The following is a 14281-nucleotide window of genomic DNA, read 5'->3' as shown; positions in this document are numbered from 1 at the left end:
AGCAACCAAAGGGTAGATTGGAATCAGGGCGCCAACAATGGGCCCTGCAGATGTCGTCCAGATCATGCACTGATGGAAGGCTCTGTCCTCTGCCTATTTGTTTACTTTTAAATTTGGCTGAGATGGCACGATCACAAGAGCACGGGCTATAATGCCAGCCTGAGACCATGTTACCATGGTGCCCCTCTTCCCCCTCGCCTAGCAAATTCTCCTGCAGCAGAAGAGATGGTCACATTCAGGGTCACCTGGTTTGTTGGACAATAGCACTCATCTCCACTTTGCCCCTGCTGCTGCCCCTATTTGAAGCTGGCTGGCTTACAGCCAGTGTCCTCCATGCCCTCAGGTCTGGCCGGGGTCTCCTCCTTGCCTCTCCACAGAGGCACCCCCGAGGTCTGCAGTCTCAAGACCACTGCCCTTGCTGAGCAGCCACAGTCTTTCATGTGAGCCTAGTGCAAACCCCACACCTGGCTTTCCTGTAAATCTTGGTGTTCTATGTTTAACCGCTTGTCAGATGCTGGGCTCACATTTAGAATTTGGAAAAATGGCCCCTTGGTTTTATTCCATGCCAAACTTCATAACATATAGAGATGCCCTGCAGCATTCAGACATTCATGAAATTGCTGTAGCCTTGATTTTTTCATGTTAATTCTGCTCTGTCTGATACACAGACCTGGGAGTACAGAGGGTTCCTGGGAAATGCTGTGAGAGCAAAGTGGAGGATATTCAAAGATGCACAGATTTGTAGAGCGTGTGAAAGCGTGGGTTCAGATCTCCACACCACCATTTCCTTGCTGAGTGATTTGGGGCAAGTGATTTGCCTTTGCTTCTTAGTTTCTCCAACTGTAGAATGGGGAAAATAGTACCTGATAAGATTCTGTGAAGATTAAAAGAGTTGACGCACTTGGAGCACTTTGAACAGTGTCTGGAACATAGTATGTCAGCAGCTGCCATAATCATAATTATTTGTTATTATTGTGAAAGTGGCAGAGAGGCCAAATTCTGACCTTTCCGAGTCCCATTCCCCGGAAACTAAGGGTCTGCAATTCACAGGTGAGGAGTGGGATCCAGCAGTTAGCAGACAAGGGTCTTGTTAAAAGCCTTCAGGGCAAAGGATTCTAAGATCATCCTTAACTTGTAGGAGATTTTCACACTTAGGAAGTTCCCCCTTAGGAAAGACTTGTAGCCTGCATGCTGCAGCCAAATCACACCTTATGCCTCCCTTACGCTTAATGCAGAGGAGGATGGTCTGGTGTCCCACTGGAGACACTTCAAGGTGTCTCAGTGACCACAAGGAGAGATGTGGTCCTGAAGGGGAGATGCCCCGGTTCCTGGGCATGCCACCTCCTAGTGCAATCCCTGTGGTCTTGTTTCCTGATTTCTATCTCCACGGTGTCCTCCCCAACCCAGAGCAGCCTCTGACTGCAGGGCCATACAGCTGTTCTTCCAACGTGGCTTTCATCCTATCGACTGTGGCTCAAGCCTAAGTCTTTCATCCTATCGCCTATGTCCCCCCTACCACCAATTCATGGTCCTGCGGGTGTGACTGCAGAGGTTATCTTCTCTTCTCTGTTTCAACTCCTATCTACCCTTCAAGGCCCAGATCACATGCCCCCTCCACCAGGATGCCTTTTCTGGCCTTTCCAGTCCACATGGCTCCCTGAATTCCCCTGGCCCTTGGTATCGATATGAAGTAGGCCCAAGGTGGATTAGGGCCCCTCCCCATTCCCCCGAGATTACTGAAGTCTGGTCAGCGTGAGGTGACAGTATGACAAAGTCTCTTCAGAGGCCATAAAACAGACCTGCTTTGCTGCCTTGTGGAGCTCAGGGTCCTCCCCAGGGGAAGGCGGTGATGGAGCCTCAGCCACACTTGCTTCTGAGGAATAAGAGGGGTTGTTGGACGTTGCTTTGAACTTGCCCTGGGATGCTCACAGGATTTGAAGTTCAAGGTGGGGGTAGGAGAGGAGAGGCTGGCCTCTTTGTGTTGGGTTTGGAGGTCAAGCGGCAGGAGAAAGCTATTTGGGAAACTCAGGTGTCTCAGTAAAGACTACTCTGTGGCTGATGCATCCCATCCGCCTCCCCAACTCTCTTTGGATCTCTCTTTGCTCATGCTTCTGTCTCTTAGTCTCTGGGCCGTGATTTCTCTGCTTTCGGCTAAAGGCAGGCTCCAAAAGACTCCTAGATGAACAATTCCCTGTATTAACCCAATGTGTGTGTCAACACAGCTTGGCACTAAAAGAGTTCTGCTGCCTCATGCCACCAGCCTGGTGCCACTGGCTAACCCCTGCCCGCATCAGCCATAAACTCATCTTGTCAACTTGCCCCCATTCCCTCAAATTCTGGATTACGCCATATGTAACGAAGCACCCGGACTCAGAAGTTATTTATCTATTTATTTTTGGTCAGGGATTATCCATATTATAAACAACAAAGAGAAAATAACTGCCTCCCAGAAGAGGAAAGTCAGGGGGGCCAAGATGGACCATGACGGTGTCCTTCTTCAAGGGTGGCAGAGACTCCACCCAGGATGTCCTCTGATTCCTTAAGCACCAGCAGAGTAAAGCAACAACGTTAAGGTATCCCAGAGTGATGGGACAGTAGGAGAAAGGGATTTCCCAGGGTCTTAGCACCCGGCAAACTGAAGGCCAATGGCCAGGAGAGGCGTGTCCAGGTCCGGGCGGCCACAGTCTAGGGAAGGCTCTATTCCCAGACCCAGGCATCTCTTCTTTGCTTCTCAGCTGGACACACCTCACCTCTCTCTGGGGATAGGCCTTCTGCCTGAGGAGTTTTCGCACACAATGGTTGGCAGTCTTTGGCATTTATTTTCATCACTGTTTTGAAGGTGAATGGCATTTGTCACATTCCTTCCTGGCTGGCTTTGATGTGGGGTGAATTCCCACTCCCTAATGACAGGTGAGGCGCTGGCCAGTAACACCCAGCACCCCTGGGCGGCTGTGCTCCCCCTGCCAGGCCTGGTTCCCACAGCTGCTGCTTGTTTTGGGTGTCTGTTTCAGGGACCTTAATTAAGATCCTCTTTAATGATGGAGAGAACTTCTCCAGTGATTACTGCCTCACTTTTATAGCTCTCTCAGGCTCTTTCTCTCTCCCTCCTCCTCCTTGACTCCCACAGCCTCCACCCCTCACCTCGATAGAGTCAGGCAGAGGATACAGCTCCTCAGGAGGGTATGGGGGTTCAGGTGCAGAGCTTCCCCCTAGACATTCCAGCTGTGCTCGAGTGCACCTTAGTGATAACATGTGAAAGCCCATGCCCTAAACACACTGTGAAACTCCAGTGGAGCACAGTGCCCGGCACACAAAAGGAGCTAAATCCATATGTGCGTGATGCGTGAAATGAATAAAAAGAGTAGCACATGGATGAGTTGAGTGTTGAACATGAAATACTGACATTTGAGGCAGGACACTTCTGCTTCCCTGGCTGGGAGCAGCCTTAGATTCCTAGCCTCTCTTCATGAGCTACGCATTTGTGTTCATCAGTCCAGAGACATGGGATCTGGTCATGACAGGGTGTGCTGGGGCCAAGGGTTACACAGGGGACAAAGCACAGCCCAGGCCCTGCAATCCCTGCTGCTGCTGTACTTCTGCTCTAACCTTACTTATCTGATCCCAGTTTTCTTGTCTTCAAAATAGGAATCTAAATCCCCAGGCACAGGTAGGCTGTGGAGCAGCAAGGAGACCCTGTGTGTCAAAGTGTCTGGCCAGGACCATTCAAACTTGATACGAGTTAAAGGTGACCTCGGCTTTTCTAGCTGGTGAATGAAGGGACTGGATGTCCTAGGACTTCAGGGCCTTGGGCTGGGCTGCAGCCTCATGGAGCCCCAAATGGGCCAGAACCCTGTTCTTTGCCCTCTCCCTGGCCTGGGGCACCTGCTCTTCCTCCTCCTCAGAGCTTTACCCCTCCTTCCAGGCAGGCTTCCCGCCTCCACCTCCAACCGCCATCCAGCCCTCACTCCTCCAGTTCTGCCCTCCGTGGCTTCCCACCTCCCCGGGCCACAGCTTATCTGTTCATGGAGAGTACTCCTTTCTTGAAGGAAGTCCTGGAATCCTAGAATAAACATTAAGCCAGAGTCTGATCAGCTTCTCGAGGTCAAGCCCTTTGTGGGAAAGGCTGAGAACAGGCTCTTACATTTTAGAGAAAAGGCTCAAGGCCACCCGAGGGTCAGCTGCCAAACGAGGCCTGGAAGGGGGAGCTACCAGTGCGCAGTCCAATGCTCTTTCCAAAAGAACCCACGGCCAGGCCTTGTCAGGGTGGCTTAGAAGAACTCGACGGGCAGAGGGAGATGTGTGCATGGTGTGTGGCCAAGTGAGAATCTGGCCCCGCAGTGCTCACCTAGGGGTGCTGGTGCCCAGCTCCCATCGTGTAGTGGGCACTCTACTGAGGATCCTGAGGCTCAGTTTCCCCATCTGTAAAGTGAAGGGTTGCAGTGGGGGAACTCGTGGGGTTCCCTCTGGCTGGGTCATTTCCTGATACCATAAAGCAGGAGCTATGGAAGTGATGGAACGCCAGAGAGCCCTCCCCACCTCCTGGCCTCTGCCCCTCACACACACCTGCATACTGTGTACTCCAGTTGCCCTCACTGGGCAAGGATGACTTGTCCTGGAGCCAGTGGCTGGTTTTGGGTTTGGAGATGGGTGTGGCGGCTCATAGGCTGGGAGCCTGGAGTTGTGAGTTCTGCTCCCTGCCTGGACACTGTGGTCTGGCTGTGGGAAAACCATGGGATGATTCTGAGCCCATTTCTTGATTTGTAAAACTGAGATAATAGCCTCCAACCACTCACCTTCTTGGGGTTGTGGGGCAGATCTAAGGTGATCTCCTGCCCCGTTAACATGAGGGGTTATTATGACTAACCCTAGAGAACAAGCAAGAGGGTGTGAATATGGAGAAAGGCAGCCAGATCAAAGTTCAGGGGGCCAGGGAGGCCAGAGGATGTAGCCCACAGGGCTAGGACTGACCTCTCTCTAAGGGACCAATTCTGCTACAGGTATCAGTGAGGTAAAAGAAAGAGGTATGAGGAGTGCAGGGAGGCTGGGAGGTTGAGAAGTGGTTCACAGAGTGAGGAAGCTGCTAGGTGGCCAGGAGGGAAGCAGGCCACTTCTTGGGGACATTGATGTACTGGACTTTGGTCGTTGAATGTGCTCAGTATTTGTGGATTTGACAGGATGTTTTAATCTGTGTCAAGGAAAATTTGGGGAAGATACTCAGAAAGGCTGCCCAACCCACTGCTTTGACTTGGCCATGGAGCTGAGATCCTGTTTTCAGGAGCCAGGGCTTGAACTGAGAGGCCCAGAGCCCTCCTTGCAATTCCAGTCTTCCAGCTACTCTTTGTCCTATGCCATGTTTCTTATTTGCCTAGCACTTTCCTTCCCAGGATCTCAGAGGAGGGGCACTTTGCTATCTTGGAGCCTTTCAACACCCCAGGGAAGCAGGGAGGTGGCTGGGATCCTTATCAGGGGTGGGGAGCGGGCCTGGGGAGGGGCCACGATGGCTCTGCTTTTTCTCCCACAGGCCTGCAGTCTGGATTTTCTGAAGCAGCTTGATTTCAGTATTCAATCCCAGGACACAGCTGGCCCTGCTATTTAATTATTGCCAGAAAGAAAGATTTCAGATCAAACACTCTATCAGCAAAGTCATTATTTTTGGTGGCTGTCCCTTGGCTTTTAACGACAGTTAATTATCCCACACAGGTCTCCTCTCAGTTAACTTGCCATGTGTTTCACAAATGGTTTATCTTGGAAGGTACAGCAGGAAGGAGATTTTACTGACACACACAAATTAGGTAGGTGTTTGTCTGGGTCTGCTTTAAAATGTTCCCAGGCTGAAGTCACTCTATCGCACTGGGCTCATCATTATTTCCTGGGAAGAATCTTGGTCTTGTTTTCTGGGAAGAATCTTGCTCATCTTGAGAGAGGGAACAAGACCCTGTTAGACCTGCTTCATTTTTCTTAGGGGATGTCCAACCTCTTTGCAGTTTGACATCTAGTGGATCTCAAACAAAGCTATGTCACCTAGTCTTGTCATATTCTCATGACAGTCAGGGTGCCAGTCATGAGAACCCACAGTCACCCAATATCTGCCTGAAACTTCGCCTAAAGATGCTCTCCTTAGACTGCATTACGCGAGCTGGGCGCAGTGGCTCACACCTGTAATCTCAGCACTTTGGGAGGCCGGAGCAGATGGATCACTTGAGGTCAGGCTAGTTCGAGACTAAAAAAAAAAAAGACTGTCTCTACTAAAAAAAAATACAAAAATTAACCAGGCATGGTGGCGTGACCCTGTAGTCCCAGCTACTCGGGAGGCTAAGGCATGAGAATCACCTGAACGTGGAAGCTGGAGGCTGCAGTGAGCCGAGATTGCACCACTGCACTCCAGCCTGGGTGACAGAGCAAAACTCTGTCTCAAAAAAACAACAACAACAAAAAAAAAAACAAAAAAAAGACAGCATTTGTAGATTACACCCTCCACCAGTTGCTCAGGCACTCCTATGGCTGGACAGAACCCTGAGCCCTAGCCCACCAAATAACTGCATTTCACATTAGTCAGACTCCCATAAGCCTGGCTAAGAAATGTAAGACACAAAGCTCATGGCTGTGTCTGCTGCAAAGAGGCCTCTGAGCAAATTGCTCACTGTCTTCTCCCTTGTTATCTCTGGGAGGGGTTAAGGAGCCATTTCTTTCTGTTCTCTGGGACACCAGGAATGTATGCATTTCTCCTGGGCTAGTGGTTTGCTTTAATCTTGAGGATCCTGGGAATTGTGCAGTTGATCATGTTTCATCTTGGCACTGGCTGTTAGAAATTTTAGAGCCAAATTTGTGGCCCACCCTTAGCAAATGGATCAAAGTTTATGGTATGTTTATTTTGTATTAGTCCCATCCTTGGCTCCATTTTATGGCTTTACCCGTGCTTTTACATTTTTTTCTTTCTCACCTGCTTCTAATTTATGTCGTCCTGCTGAATTTTATGCATCTTTGTAAACTGCCTTAAATCCTTTTCTGAAACAAAGAGGTGTATACACAAACAGATAAATAAATGCATATTCCCTCTCGTTACTAGACAAGATATCATAGTTTTTGGCTTGGGAATAGGGTCCACATAGCTGCTGATATCCTCCTGGGCCACTGTCCTTCTACAAGAGCATCCAAACAGACAAGCTGTGAGCAAAGCCAATAGTCTACTCTCCCATGGGTGGAAACACAAAAAGAAGCCAGTAACTACACTGTAAGATAGGTGATGTTGAGGGCTGTGATGAAAATACAGTAAGGAGGAGCAGGCATGGACAGACTGGCCAGGGAGGAGCTCCCGGAGAGGCTACATTTGAGCAGAGCCCAAGGAAGAGAGGAAGTTGGTCAAGGAGTGAATGGTGGAAGGACTTTCCAGGTAAAGCTGTGAGGCAGTTTGAAAGCACAGGGAGAAGCCAAGGAGGCCAGTGTGGCTGGAGCCACGTGAGTGAAGGGGAGCATAGCAGGGAACAGGGGGTGGGGACTGGACCCAGTAGGGCCACGGAGGCCACAGGAAGGACTTGATGTTCTTCTGAGATGAGAAGCCTTTGGTGAGTTTGGCCAGAGGCGTGACGTGATCTGACTGAAGTTTCAGCACAATCACCGTGACCCCTGGGGACAAGGATGAAGCATGGAGGAGTCAGGAGGCTGCTGTAGTAGTGCAGACAGGAGCCCGTGGGGGTGTGAACTACAATAGTGGCAGCAGAAGGTGTAAGAAGTGTTCAGAATCTGAATCTTTCTCCATACTGCGTCACCAAATTAGAAGTCTGTTTTGTCCACCCTTGTTGCCTACATGTCCCTGTCCTTTTCACACCTCAAACAGTGCAACCTGGCTGCTTCCCACACCTCTTCATCCACAACTCTTCTGCATAACATGGCCCTTGTGAGACCCTGACCTCTGCCACTCCTATGACGCAACTCTCCAACATCTCCTCCAACCTGGCACCGGGATCCCTCGTAATCTCCCCGGCTTCTCTTGCACTGCCCACCTCTTTGAGCTTGGTGCTTCAGAGTTTGTCTTTGCCCTTTTCACGCTCGGAAACTGGTACATAATTAGCAGGGCTCAGTGCAAAATGAAAATGTGGCTCCATGGTTCAACAAATATTAAGAAATTCAAGATGGCGACAGCAGAGCATTAAACCAAGCATATGCCCTCTGAGTACGGGTCCTGTGTGGTCAATTGCCCATGCAGCTAGCCTTTCTCACTCTACATGTTCTTGGAATAATCTCATATATGTTGGCCTTAACTACCACACACAGCAATGACTCCCAGGTGCATCTTTTTCTTGAACCCCAGACCCACCTGGTGGCCCCACGTACTGACACCAACACTGTCATTTTTGCAGGCAACTTGAAAGCAATAAGTTAAGACTGGACACATTATCTTCTCCCAAACCTGCTTCTTCTTGTGTATTCTCCTATCTTCATACCTAATACATAGAAAAAAATCCTTTTTGAATACCTGTAAATTATTTACAAAAATTGATCATGTACAACTATATAAAAAAATTCTCAAGATATTTCCAAAACCATTATAGTGCAATAAACCTAGGAATAATAAAAATAAATGGTTTTCTAAAATAAAATAATTGATAGCCATTTAAAAAATTACTATCTACTTAAAAATTAATAATAAAAAACAAGATATATCAAGGCTTATGGGGCGAAACCAAAGCTACACTCAGAGTAGAATTCATTGTTTAATTATTTTATTATAAATAAAAGTTTGAAAAGAACTGGCTGAAAGTTTTATTCCGGAAACTAGAAGAGAAACAACAAACATCAAAATAAAGTAGATGAAAAAAATGAAGCAGTAGAGAGAAAAAAATAGGAATGATACAGAAAATCAAAACAAGTTTCTATTGATTTACCTTGACAATAAATATTTATTATGTGCCTATGTCTAGGTACTGCACAAGGTCACTGAGGATGTTGAGATGAACAAAATAGATGTGATTTTTCTACTTGTGAAATTCTTTTGAAAAGATTTTTAAAAAATAGATACTTTTTAAGACTGGTGAAAAAAGGAGTAAAAAAGAATACAAATACGTAATTTTCTCAGTAAGAAAGTAGATATGTATTAGTACATTTTCATGCTGCTGATAAAGACATACCTGAGATTGGGTAACTTTTAAAGAAAAGAGGTTGAATAAACTCACAGTTCCACGTGGGATCATGGTGGAAGGTGAAGGGCACGTTTTACACAGCAGCAGGCAAGAGAGAGTGAGAATCAAGTGAAAGGGGAAATCCTTTATAAAACCATCAGATCTTATGACACTTACTCACTACCACGAGAACAGCATGGGGGAAACTGCCTCCATGATTCAGTTATCTCCCACCAGGTCCCTCCCACAACATGTGGGAATTGTGGGAGCTACAGTTCAAGATAAGACTTGGGTAGGAGCACAGCCAAACTATATCAAGATACAACTACTTATGTAGAGGGAGTTTTTAAAAATTTAATATCACATACATATTTATTTCAGTAAATTTGAAATTCTACATGAAATGACCACTAATATAAGTGTAAATCACAAAAATGGCTCAAGAAAAGGCAGAAGATCTAAAAGATCAATAATCACAGAAGAAAGGACAAAGGTAATAAAATACTTAACACCCCAAATACCTCAGGGCAGATGGTTTTATAAGTGAGATCTATCACATCTCTATAGGGCAAATATTTCTTATCTATACTTAGAGATGAAGTCCTTCCTGAGCAATTTTATGAGACTAATTTAACCCTGATACCAAAATCTGACAGAGACGGTGCCAACATATAGACCAATTTATGGAACTGTAAAAATACTAAATAAATTATTGAAAATTTCGGTGAAACAATGTATTAAAAGATAAAAATATCATGACTAAGCATTTCAGAAGTTCGAGTCTGGTTCAGTAGTAGATATCCATACATTTATATTAATAGCTAAAGAAAAAAATGATCATTTCAATAGATGTCAAAATATTATTTGGCAAAATTCAAATTTTGTCCTTTTTATATTCTCCTAGTAAGTCATGAGAATAAGGAGAGTTTACTAAATAGACAAAAGTATCATAAAATCATTGAACATCATCCTTAATGATTAAACACTAGAAACACCACCAAAATCAAGAATAAGACAAAGATGCTCACCATCACGGCTATTATTTATCATTGTTCTGAAAGTTCTAGCCAAAATAATGAAAGAATCGAGTAAAGAACTACATATAGTAAATTAAAAAGGAAAAATCGTCATTATTGTGGATAATGTGAATAAATGACATATCCAAGATAATCAGCCATTAAGTATGTAAACTGAGTTCTGTGAAGCATTCGGATTAAATTTATATTAAAAAAATGAAACTCCATAGGCTTCCTACATAGCAACAAAAACCTGTTAGAAAATTTTAATAAAATCCTTCAAAGAGCATGCTTAACTATGAAATAATTATTAACAGATTTAAAAAGAAATGTATAAGACATATATAAAAAATAAATAATTTTCTTCAAAGACATAGAAGAATATTTGAATTAGTAAGTGAACAGACACAAGTTCTTGGATGAGTAGATTTAATTGTATAAAAATATCAATTATCCCCAAATTGCTCCATTAATTTAACTGAATTCCAAGGAAAAATCAATTCTATTTTTTTGAAAAGAAGAAAATTACAAGGGAATTTATTCTATGAGCAATCAAAAAGTACCATAAAGCCATGGTATTGAAAATTGTATGATACAAGTACAGAAAAAGGTAAGTTGTCGAATGAAAGAGAATTCAAAGTGTAAGAATAGATGCACACATGTATAAATGGGAAGTAAATATGTAACCAAGTGGCAATCGTAATAGGAGAGGGTCTTTTTTAAATAAATAGGATCAGAATATTCAGATATTCATTTTAAAAAATGTACATAATAAATTGACACTGCATTCTAAAAATTCAAACTAATTAAGTAACTAAATATGAAACATCTTACCATAAAAGTATTGGAGAATATTTGCATAATATTTTCCATTTGAAATGGCTTTTTAAGCATAACTTAAAACCTAAAATTTATAACATAAAACATTGTCAGATTTTATTAAAATCTTCTCTCTAGCAAAAGATCTAAATAGATCTAGGAAGACATATTCAAAACTGGAAATAATATTTGAATATACTATACATACACCTTAACAAGTCATTAATATCCACAACATATAAATAACTTTTAGAAAATATTGATAACTCATAGAAAAATGGGCAAAGATTATGAAGAGGAGCAATTCATAGAAATCAATGCTTAACTTCTCTAATAATCAAAGAAGTAAAAAATCAAATACAAATTTTTCAGTTTGACAGAAATGATTGAGTACAATTGTCCAGTATTGGTGTGGGTAAATTAATGCAAATCACTAAGGCAGATTAAGTTGGAAATGTCTATCCCTTTTACTCAACAATTCCTTTCCTGGGAACTTAACCTATAAAAATATTTACACAAGTGCCCCAAAGTAATATATAAGAATGTTTATTGCAGTATGGTTTGTAATAATGAACAATTGGAAACACTCTAAAGGTTCATGAGTTGGGGGCTGATTAAATTAATTATGGTAAAATCAAGTGCCAAATCGTGCAAACGTGTACAAGGAGGGTGAGGAAATGAGAAGAAAAACTTGGCAGCAACATCAAACTCTTACTTTTGTAGCCCAGAGACCTTAATCCACTTGGATAGCAGGAAATAACTTAGAGATCTTCTAGGTTTAACTCTTTCATTTGATAGATGAGGGATCTGATCCCTGACCAATGGTGTTCCATCTTCTACTTGAAGCCACTGGATGGAAACCCTGGTTGTGAAACTTCCTTCGTTATGTAGAGCAAATCTGCCTCTGAAACCAACCTGTCACAAGAGAGCAGCTAAGGAGACAGGGAATGACGGATGAGAGCCAGAGGAGGCAGACTTCAATGTAACGTAAAACACTTTAGCATCACCTAAAGATCACAGGGTTGCCCCTGCACTGAAGGTGTGCTGGCAGGGTAGCTGCTGCGGAAGTACTGTAAGAGGGATGTTTGAAAAATGGGTTTGATTCGTTGACCACCAAGGTCACTTCCAGCCATCTCTCATGAGTCTATGATTTCACTCATTGGACCCAGTTTTGCCCTTTGGAGAAACAGATTGAGTCTGGTCCCTATCCCCTTAAAACCCTTCAGATACTTGGAGATAACGCTCCAGTTCACTTTTAGTGTTTCTTCACTAGCTCTACATCTCCAGTTCCTTCCTTCCTCCACACACACTTCTCATATATTATGACTCCTTGACACTTCTTCCTCCAGTCCAACTTTCTTTGGTCACTTAAAAAAAGAATTCTTCAACTATGAAACCAAGAATTTATCAAGAATTCCAGCTGTGGTGTGACCAATGTAGGATATGGTGAGATTTTGACCTTCCTTAGTTGGGACACATAGTTCCTGTTTGTAAAGTCCTAAGCTACTTCGTTGACAGCCATTTTATACAGCTGGATCATGTTAGACTCGCAGAAGGGATGCTGTAAATTATTGTGAGGTTATGTGTGGCACAACTCTAGGGGGCTCTATTTACAACCTATTGTAGATTTACATATTTCCTTCAGTAATTTTCCAGCAGATGGCAGTAAAGTTTCTGAGGAAGGGGTGGGGGGTGACTTTTCTAAATCACACAAATATCTTTTCTGGGCTGGCAGTGACCCTGGCTCATAATCAATTTAAAAATATTTTTTATATGAATGTAGTATCTTTATGGCAGACTCTCCAATATCCATCCCTCGTTTCTTCCTTCCTAAGAAAACCCAATTTTGCTCAGCTAGCTACCCCTTCCCCCATGTGACTTCAGAGAAGGCTCCAGGCAGTAGATCTGAATTACTGTAAATCAGGGCTTCTGAGTCTTGAACTACTGACATTTTGGGACGGGAATTCTTTGTTGTGGGAGTTATCCTGCACATTGTAGGATGTTTACCAGCATCCATGGCATCTCTCTCTATCCACTAAATGCCATAGCATACTCCCACCTTACCATTATGACAACCAAAAATGTTTCTAGGTTTTGTCAAATGTCCCCTGGGGGCAAAACTGCCCTGGTTGACAACTGCTAGCCTAGAGTATCTCAGAGAAGTAAAGCTTTCACACCCACAGCTGCTTTGCCTGTCTCCTTGTTATAGGAGATGATAAATTGCCTTATCCATCTTGAATCAGGTATTTTTGTTACTTGCAGCCAAAGGCATCCCCAACTAATGCAAGGAATTACTGCTAACTCATGTCTATCCTTCCTGTGCTTATACAATTTCTTTTTTTACACCTGAAGGAAAACTCCACACTATCTCCATTCACTTTGTTGTTGTTATCTTTAATCCAAGTTCCAGTCTAGCAAAATACTTCAGAATCCTAATTTTGTCATCCAAATTATTAGCTATCCCTTGCAGTTTGGCATCATTTGTAATTGATGATAAGCATATCATAAACACTTGTGTGTGAGTTGATTAAAATACATTGTATCAATATTCTTTAGGTATAGTTGTTCAGCCAGTTACAAATCCACCTAATTAACCAGTAGCCAACTCACATTTCTCCATCTTATCTACTAAGATTTCAAAAGAAACTTCTTCAAATGGCTCACTGTAGTCAGGAAGAGCCATGCCTACAGTACTTCCTGATGCTTGACTCAAATAAGCAAGTAGAAATAGACTAGATCATTTGGCATGAGCTGTTTCTTGAGAACCCATGTTTATGCACGGTGATTTAGTGTGCAGGAACTGTCTACTCAGTAGTCCATTCTGGTATCTTATTGGTAAGAGATGTCACACTCATCTTTCCTCATGCCATCCATCTCGCCTATGTGAAAAATACTCAACATTTGTCAATCTTCCATTTTGTGGTCCGTCTCTAGTTCTCTATGACCTCAAAAACATTATCAACAATGGTTCAGTAATCACATTTGCAATGATATTTGGTGCTCTGAGAATTCATCCAAGACCTGAATTCATTTAAAGCCACCTCTTGTGTAAAATAATTTAAATAAAGGGGCCTATACACTTACTCAACCAAATACCACAGATGCAAAGGAGTGCCTGTTAAACACAGGGCTTATGAGCCTGGATTAGGAAACACCACAAAGAGTTATCAAACTCCACCTTGGCATCCAACACAAATAGCCAGGATGATCAGCAAACTAAGGGAGAAAGAGAACCCTGGGAGAGCCCTATGCACATGAGAAGTGACTCTAATGAGAAAGAAAAATAGAGAGAACCGAGCTAAGCTGGTAACCTCCACTAGTTTGGGATAC

General features: G+C 43.6%; 2 long non-coding RNA genes across 2 annotated transcripts in view; one reads left to right on the top strand and one right to left on the bottom strand.

The window, feature by feature from the left end:
- Window positions 1-14281, top strand: part of LOC117062007 — an 87482-nt gene that overhangs the window by 28260 nt on the left and 44941 nt on the right. The window lies entirely within an intron of this gene.
- LOC117062006 lies at window positions 2380-8435 on the bottom strand. The gene is made up of 3 exons (XR_004428175.1): window positions 8315-8435; window positions 4564-4716; window positions 2380-4060 (listed from the first exon to the last, which is right to left on the bottom strand). It is a non-coding gene; the product is annotated as an uncharacterized LOC117062006 (long non-coding RNA).

This window comes from Trachypithecus francoisi, unplaced genomic scaffold, assembly GCF_009764315.1.
Source record: "Trachypithecus francoisi isolate TF-2019V2 unplaced genomic scaffold, Tfra_2.0 Lachesis_group17, whole genome shotgun sequence".
In the NCBI taxonomy this organism is placed as follows: Eukaryota; Metazoa; Chordata; class Mammalia; order Primates; family Cercopithecidae; genus Trachypithecus; species Trachypithecus francoisi.
The sequence above is the reverse complement of the archived record's forward strand: the minus strand, read 5'-3'. Positions and strand labels throughout refer to the sequence as shown.